This window comes from Phascolarctos cinereus, unplaced genomic scaffold (genome assembly GCF_003287225.1).
Source record: "Phascolarctos cinereus isolate Bilbo 61053 unplaced genomic scaffold, phaCin_HiC Scaffold_17;HRSCAF=500, whole genome shotgun sequence".
Classification (NCBI taxonomy): domain Eukaryota; kingdom Metazoa; phylum Chordata; class Mammalia; order Diprotodontia; family Phascolarctidae; genus Phascolarctos; species Phascolarctos cinereus.
The window spans coordinates 75,416-83,911 of record NW_027555491.1 but is presented as its reverse complement, the minus strand read 5'-3'; the positions used below and the strand labels follow the sequence as shown (position 1 = coordinate 83,911).

The following is an 8,496-nucleotide window of genomic DNA, read 5'->3' as shown; positions in this document are numbered from 1 at the left end:
ATTTCATGAGAGTATGCCTGCCAAGTTCTAGATAATGGACCATGGTCTTCTGCTCTCCTATTCACCAATGGAGTGGAAAAAAGCTGTGTGCTTGCTCCCATGCTTTTTAGCATGATTTTTTCAGCCATGTTGTCAAACACCTTCAATGAGGACATATAAGCATCAAAATCAGCTCCAGCACTGATGGTAAATTGTTCAACTTGAAAAGCTTACAAGCCAAGACCAAAGTAGAGGAAGTGTCAATGCATGATTTTCTGTTTGCAGATGACTGTGACTCAATGCGCCTCTAAGCTGAGGTACAGCAAAGAATGGATCTGTTCTCTGCTGTTTGTGCTCATTTTGGTCTAACAACACCAACAATGCTCAGATGTTCCAGCAACACCACCATGCCATCCATACATGGAACCACTGGTCACAGCAAATGGAGTTTTGCAGGAGGTGGATAAGTTCACTTACCTTGGCAGAATACTTTCCAGGGATGTACACATTGATAATGAGGTTGATGTATGCATTGCCAGAGCTAGTTCAGTACTTGGGAGCCTTCAAAGGAAAGAGTGTAAGACAAGAGATATAAGACTTACTACCAAACACAAGGACTAGAGAACTGTTGGGCTAACCCCATTGTTGTATGCCTGTGAAACTTACACAATATACCAGCACCATGCCAGAAAAAATAAACTGCTTCCATTTGTACTGTCTTAAGAAGATTCTGAAGATCACCTGGTAACATAAGATACCACACACTCAGGTGTTTTTTGAGCTGAACTGCCAAGCATTCAAACTCTACTGCAGAGAGCACAGCTTCAGTGGACTGGCCACATCATTCAAATGCCAAACGTGTGCTTGCCAAAAAGACTGTCTTATGGGGAACTCACACAGAGCAAGTGCTCATATCGGGGTCAGAAAAAATGATGAAGATCTCTTATGAATTTTGGAAATGGGGCCGCTAGGTGGCACAGGGGATAGAGCACCAGCCCTGGAGTCAGGAGCACCTGAGTTCAAATTCGGCCTCAGACCAAACATGACATTTACTAGCTGTGTGACCCTGGGCAACTCACTTAATCCAAACTGTCTGAAAACAATAAAAAAATTGAGAATGTTGGAATTGATTATGTGACACTGGCACAGGACAGTGGCATGTTCTCATCAGAGAAGGTGCTGTGCCCTAGGGTCAAAGCAAAATTGAAAAGCTCAAAAGAAATGCAAGATGGCAAATTTAGAGAATCCACCCCAAATGTTCACAGGTGGACTATTTGTGCCAACTTGTGGTAGAGCATTCTGAGCTTGTATTGGTCTGATCAACCACAGTCAATGCACTGTAACTTGACTCTAACATAGTGATGTCATTTTGGTCCTCTTTGAAAACAAAGGACAACCACTAACCAATCTTGGTAAATGGTATGACATTGGTCTTATTACATTGGCCCAGTTTGTGTCACACTGCTCTTCACCTTCCCAACAATTTTGACCAATAAGAAATTCTTATCCAAAAGCTTAAATTTTCACATTTATCAACTACAGGTTTACTATTGTCATTTGCTGCATGTCTACACTGTTCCACTGATCAGTTCATGTAATTCTTTCTATGCATATGTGAGAGCATCCTGCTCAATGTTTCTTATAGTACAATAGCTTTCCGTCACAATCACACAGCACAACTGTTTCATCCATTTCCCCAACTGACTGACATTTCCACAATTACCAGTTCTTTGCCACCACAAAGATAGCTGCTATAAATATTTTAGAACATCTAAGTTATTTTCCTTTTTCCCGAATCATCTTTGGAAATAGACCTAGTAGTGGTATTGTGGGGTCAAAGGGTATAGGCAGTTTAATAACTCAATTTTAGCTCTCCAAAATGATCACAATTCCACCAATAATGAATATGTGTCCCAAGAACTGTAAGAATACATTCCGTTTCTAACTTCCTATTTTCACTGCTAAGTCTTTACTCTTATGCATAGTGCCACCGGAAGTAAACATTCGAAAAACTCACTCATCCCCAAAATGCATAGAACTGCATGCTACCTTACAACATACGAAAACTGGTTTTTTAAAAAAACATTTAAAGAGAGGTTAAAAGGGTACCATCATTTCTGGTAACAGTTATTAAGTTGTGACTCAATTTGACAGTATTACATTGCTATTCCATAAAAGAAGAACTGGGACCACTAGGACAGTCTCTGATCAATCCTGAAATATCTATATGAGACAGAAATTTTTCAAGGCAAATATTAGTGGCTTTCCCATTTATCTTTATAAAGAGAAATGATTGGAGCCCAGTTCTTCAGGTTTCAGAAACTGAGGCCCATAGTTTAATGACTTCATTCCCACTCACCAAATTTATTTGTAATTCACATTAAAAAAGAGTTTCTTCAATATTCTCTGAATGTGAGGAGCCAATTAGTTGACCAGAAAATGAGCTTTTTACTTCTTGACTTCTGTCAGTTTCCAACTTTAGTACTATAAATGTACAAATGAGGAGCTTTAGTCATAGCCACTAACAACTATAATGAACCATATGCAACACTTTTCTAGATGCTACATTATCTAGAGCCTGTCCTGTGCTGTCAGTGTTTGCATAAAGAAATCTGTGGTGTTCCTACTGGAATTGAATGTCCAGTTTCTCCTTCATATTGTTGAAGAAATTTGCTCCTATGGAATCAGCTGGCCTTGCTTCCACCACTACTTATGTTCACCCAAGGATAAAAATGGTTGGAATGGAGGGCTGAAGTCCCCTGTGGTAATATGTGAGATTGCATCTAGGACTTTCTCTGTGAGGATCTTTGCCAACACCAAACTGCTAGAGAAAGGCAAAATGTTGGTGTTGAAGATATCCCACCAAACAGTGAGGAATTGTGAGTCATGTGGGTTCATAAATGTCATTCATGCAACTTTTCATTTGGGGTTAGAGTATAATTCCATGACTTGATTCATCTCAGGAGATGCATGAATTCTGCCGTTGCCCCAAGTGCCTTAAATGCTGGATGGTAGAAATATATAATAATGCTGCTTAGGTTATAAATAAATGCCAGGTGCTTTCTGATATTTGTTGTTGCCCAACAGTTAAAGAAGATGTTCATCAAACTCTGATCCCCAAAACCAAAGCTGCCCTGTTTAGAAGCCATGCATAACAGCTGACTGTATATCTCAGCAGAAGATCAATAAACAAAGAGTGGAATTGAAACAGTCAGACCAATCTGAGTCTGGTGATGCCAATACCTTCTCTCTCTCTCTCTCTCTCTCTCTCTCTCTCTCTCTCTCTCTCTCTCTCTCTCTCTCTCTCTCTCTCTCTCTCTCAAAAAGCTTGTCAACATTTGCCAGTACCAGAGTATCTGCCTCCATGAACACACATTATGAATTCTGTATTAGTGACCAGAAGTAGAGATTGTGTCTTTTCATTAAGGTTAGAGGAGCTGGATAGTCACTGTCTGAGATGATGATCATGATAACTACATTGAAAATCTTTTCTCAACTTTCATGTTATGGAGCTGAGAAGGCAGTCACTGCTCAATGTTGACTACAGGAACCCAAGGCACTGCGATGAGAGGGCACCTGAGTGGAACATCTAGATCTTCCTTTCTTTTAAAAAATAATTTAAATCCTTTTTAATAAGTTATTCCAGCAAGGTTTATCCACTTGCCTTAATAGTTTTTTGGCTATATTGGTCAGTCAATCACTAGAAGTTCCCCATGCAATGTCATTTTCATTCATGATTATAAATCTCCTCAATTGGATTAACGAAATTTCTCATATCAAATAAAGGAGCAAAGTATAAACATTTCTTTACATTTCTTTACAAGATAAGAATGGGACACTCATTAGTCTCTATGTAAAGTCATGTTTATGCATTTGAGAGAAATAATTATTTCTCTCTTACATTTAATAACTGTTTCTTTAAATAAGGCCAAGGTTTTGCCCTTCTTCTTCCTCATCCAGAAGTCACTCCCTGTGGGTTACTCAGGCAGCCCTTGAAGGGCTGATACTGAGAGGAAGAGCTCAGATCTTTCAAAAGGTAAAGTTCGGTGAATTAATGGATTGAAGCCCATTGTGATTTACTCAGACAAGTCTGGAAAATGTGGATTCTCCCTTTTGTCAGATGAGGACATGGATCCAAATAATTCTCTTTGACCAAAACCAAGTGATTGGAATCATATACCCCACACCCTCAGTAGCATAGGTCCATGTCTCAGTATAATATTCATTCTCTTCTTGTTGACCAATCAGAGTTGATTTCAACTCTCAAGAACACACATTTTTCCATGTTGAATGGGTTCATGAGGGCTTTTTTTGTCAAAGAGATATGGCCAAATGGCCATCCTTTTATCAATAACATGCTAGCATTATTAATAAAATGATTAATTATTGAGGAGCTATGCCTCTCAAACTTTTTATATGTCACACATAATGTATGTGAGATTTCTGTATGCATATAATACTGAGAAAATTAAAATTAAAATGGATCTGTTGAGCTTTAGAGGTGTAGGAGAGCTGGGACCCCAAAAATCACAGCACCCAGGTCCTGCTCAAATGAATTCAAAAGAAGCCTTCTTTCAGCCAAAGAAAAGGTTTATTAGAACATTGGGTTGGGTGAGATTTAAAGAATCTCCCAGATTGGACAGACTCTTGAGGAATCTAAGCATATTGCTAATGCTACTGGGCCAAATGTTAAGAATCTGAGTCCCTTAAGGAGGAAAGACAGAACTTTTATAGAGAAAGACTTTGGGTAGGATTTAGGAGTGACCAAGTAGTCTGGGGTGACTGGAGGAGGAGTCTAAGGAGGATTTCATGGGAGTGGCCAGTAAGCTGGGGACACTGTGAGGTAGCAAAATGCCAGGGACCTGGACCATGTGACCAAGGGAGAATCGTGTTGTTCCCCACACTTCACCTATATAAAAAATCATGTTGACCTGAAGCCCCTGATGTCACCTATCCTGTTCTGTTCTTTGTTCTGTATTTGCCAAAATCTATACAAGGGGAGCTGGTTTTTGCTTGTGGTCTTTGGCTGGGGACTAAGGCAGTTATTGACCCATCTTGTTCTCAGGTTACCGACCTTGATAATAGAATGTTATCTTGCTTAGAGAAAGGTGCCATAATTTACTTTTTGTTGAATTTAATTCAAATAATACTCAATAATTTCTAATACCTCATGTCAATATGTCAAAATGTCAGAGAATTTACTCATTCTGTATATAACATGGAAAATACAAATACAACAAATCTCAGCAATATGGGAGAGCCTCATTGAAAAGGAAATAGAAGGTCAAATCAGCAACAAGAATTTTTCTATTGAGCATAGTAAATTATGTGCCAAGCACAGTGCTAAATACTAGGGATATTAAGACAGGCAAAAAATTGTCCTGTTTTTAAGGAAGTCAGTCTCATTCAGAGAGACATGAAAATAATACTGCACCATCAATCTATCCCCCTGTGTGTGTGTGTGTGTGTGTGTGTGTGTGTGTGAATGAGTGTGTGTTTATGCAGCTTAAAGATACTGGAATTAGAGAGGACAGGGAAAATACAAGGTGGGGAGTATTTTAGGTAAGATTTAAGGAGGTCAAGGAGGCCAGAAGGCAGGGATGAGGAGCAGAAAAATTCCAGCCAGTAAAAATGCATAGCAGAGAGATCGAATTTGTCATGAAAGGAACAGCAAGGAGATAAGTGCCATTGGATTGACGAGTATGTGCAAAGGACTAAGGTAGAATAAGACAGGAAGGAGCCATGCCACAAAAGGATTAAAAGGCCAAATCAGAACTTATATTTTATCCTGCAGTCACCAGAATTTGGGGAACATGGTCAGATCTATGTTTTAGGAAGTTGGTATTAATAGCTCCAGTTCAGTGTGGACTGGAGTGAAGAGAGTACTAAGGCTGGGAGAAGAAGTATCAGGCTAGCACAAGAGTCCAGGGGTGAATTGGTAAAGGCCTACCTCAAGGTGGTTGAAGCACCTTGAGGAGAGAAAGGAGAGTATACTAGATTTGTAATAAAAGTAGAATGGACAGTACCTAAATACCATTGATTTGGGGGTAGAGGTGGGACTGAGAGTGAGTCACTAAGAATGATGGCTAGGTACTGGAAAAGTTGCTTTCTCCTGGGATAGAAGAAAAAACACCACAAGCCATAAATAAAAATTCACTCTACACCTGTTGCTGGATCTAGGTATCTTTTACTCTGTGCATCATGAGCTCAGTCCACTTCTTGCCTCACTGTAACCTCACCTCCAGGCAGGGGAAGTTTTTATCTGGTCTCACATTGCTTTTCCTCACTGTGTCTCTTGCACAGTAATACACAGCTTGTTCCTCAGTCTCAACGGAAGTCATTTGTAGATATGACATGCTGTTGCCATTATCTCTGGAGATGGTGAATCGATCTTTCACAGTCTTCACAGTATGTACTACTACTACTACTACTAATGTATGCAACCCATTCCAGTCCCTTCCCTGGAGCCTGGCGGACCCAGCTCATCCTGTAGCTGCTTAAAGTAAATCCAGAACCTTTGCAGGAGAGACTCAGAGATCCCCCAGGCTGTGTCACATCTCCTCCAGACTCCACCAGCTCCACATCACACTGGACACCTGCAACACAGAGACATTGCATTAAAGTCAATAGTCACATGAAGTCACCACTTCATATTGTCCCTTCCTCTCCATAAAGCTACCTTGGAAAATAGTCAGAAGGAAAATCCAGTTCAGCCTAAATTTCATGGTGAGTTTCCAGATAAGTCCTCTGCAGGGAAGGACACAAAGAGCTTGAGCTTGTCTCCCAGAGGAGGTACAGGTACAGGTTTGGGGCTGCTTTTCATCCCAGTAGGGAGGGAACCAATTTGCATGTCTTGCTCTATTCAAAAAGAGGAAGAACACCTTCTTCCTCCCAGGGAGAAGTTCCTTTCCTGAACTTCTGACAGTTCTCTTAGAGCTAGTTCCAAAGCACTAGGGAATGTTGTTGACACGGAAACTTTCAGAACTGATGGTTTTGACTCAGTGTCAACCACCCCACATCACTTCAATAACTCTAAAGTGTTGGATCACGTGTAGTAGGCTTTTCTGCACTCATAATAAATTTCTAACCCACCTGAGGCCCATTTCTAATTGTCAAACCTTCTCAAACATCTTCCATTTCCAATGACCATTTCAAGTACCATTTCCATCACCCAGAATATCTAGCTCTGCTGCCATCTGCTGAATACTTTGTATGCTCAGAAACATGTTTCCATTCTCACTTCCACATTCTTTTGTTAAAGAAGAGATATTTGTAATTTCAGGGCCCTTATCCCTTTAGAGTTCTATATCTAGAATCTTTCCAAAATCATCTTTTTTTTTTCTCAAGGACTCAACTCAGTGGGGGGAATAAACAACAAATAAAAAGCCAACAATCTCTCTCTTAATCACCATTATATCTATGGTGTCTTCATCACACAGCAAGGAGTCTGAGCCATGTTTATTTGGTTTCTTTTCCCTGTTATTGTTATTACATTTTGGGTGGCTCCTTCTTACTCTGTTATTTACCAAATTAAGGATAATTTATATACAACACAGTTGTGAACAAAGGTCAACGACTATAGAAGAGAAAAGCATAGATTGGTAGTCTTCAAGTGATGACTGTATAAGTCATTGTTTCAGACATCCTGGTATAAGGGTCTTAGATTTTTAAACTTTTTCCATTTCAAACATAAAGTGATCACCCTATGTGTCCTATTCACAGATAGTAAAGGTTGCAAAACTTGGGAGTGTCTAATTCACTCTTTCTAAATCAAATTTAAATAAAACTTTATATTTTTAACTCCCTTAGTTAACATGAACACTTTTGATCAACCTGAGAGTATTTAGGGTGCTTGCTTATATGATGAAGGCAACAAATGCCATGCAATCAAAGTCTAGATTAGCCATTCCCCTTGCCTTCATAAAAAAAAAAGCATTCTATCCAGCTCTATTTTAAGTAGATGGTGAGTCAGCTCTGCTCTCAGAAGTTAAGCTAAGGAGAAAAGCAGCCCCAGTGAATAAAATTGTAAGAACTGGCCAGCAAAGATACTGTTCCCAGAAAAAGTAACATTTTGACCCCTATAAATACCCAGATTAACTACAAAAGGCATGTAAAACAAAATACTATCAGCATGAAGAGAAAGATCTGATAAATAGATTGTAGAATGATTTTACAAATATACATGTTTCAGTCTCATAGCCATCTCTAGGGTGGGTGGGGGAATAAAAAAAGATATTTACATGATAACTTTTTAAAAGTTTATTTAAACTTATTTAAAGGAATAGCAAGCTGTACATAAATAGATTTTCAGTTTCATATGCAATCACTTTTATTATACTATATTATGGAAGGGTTTTTTATTCTATAAATTAAAATAAAATAAATTTTAAAACTTTTTTAAAGGGCAATATGGAAATTCCACAATAAGAGAAAGGAAGCCAGGGTCTCAAAGTGGCAGAAACTTGAGTGGACTTGGCCACATGTATTACTTACATGGATCTTTTAAGTAGCAGACTA

At 39.1% G+C, this 8,496-nt stretch overlaps 1 pseudogene; it reads right to left on the bottom strand.

Moving 5' to 3' along the window:
- Positions 1 to 2,898: 2,898 nt before the first annotated feature.
- Positions 2,899 to 3,447, bottom strand: LOC110203836 (glycogenin-1 pseudogene; annotated as a pseudogene).
- Positions 3,448 to 8,496: the final 5,049 nt, after the last annotated feature.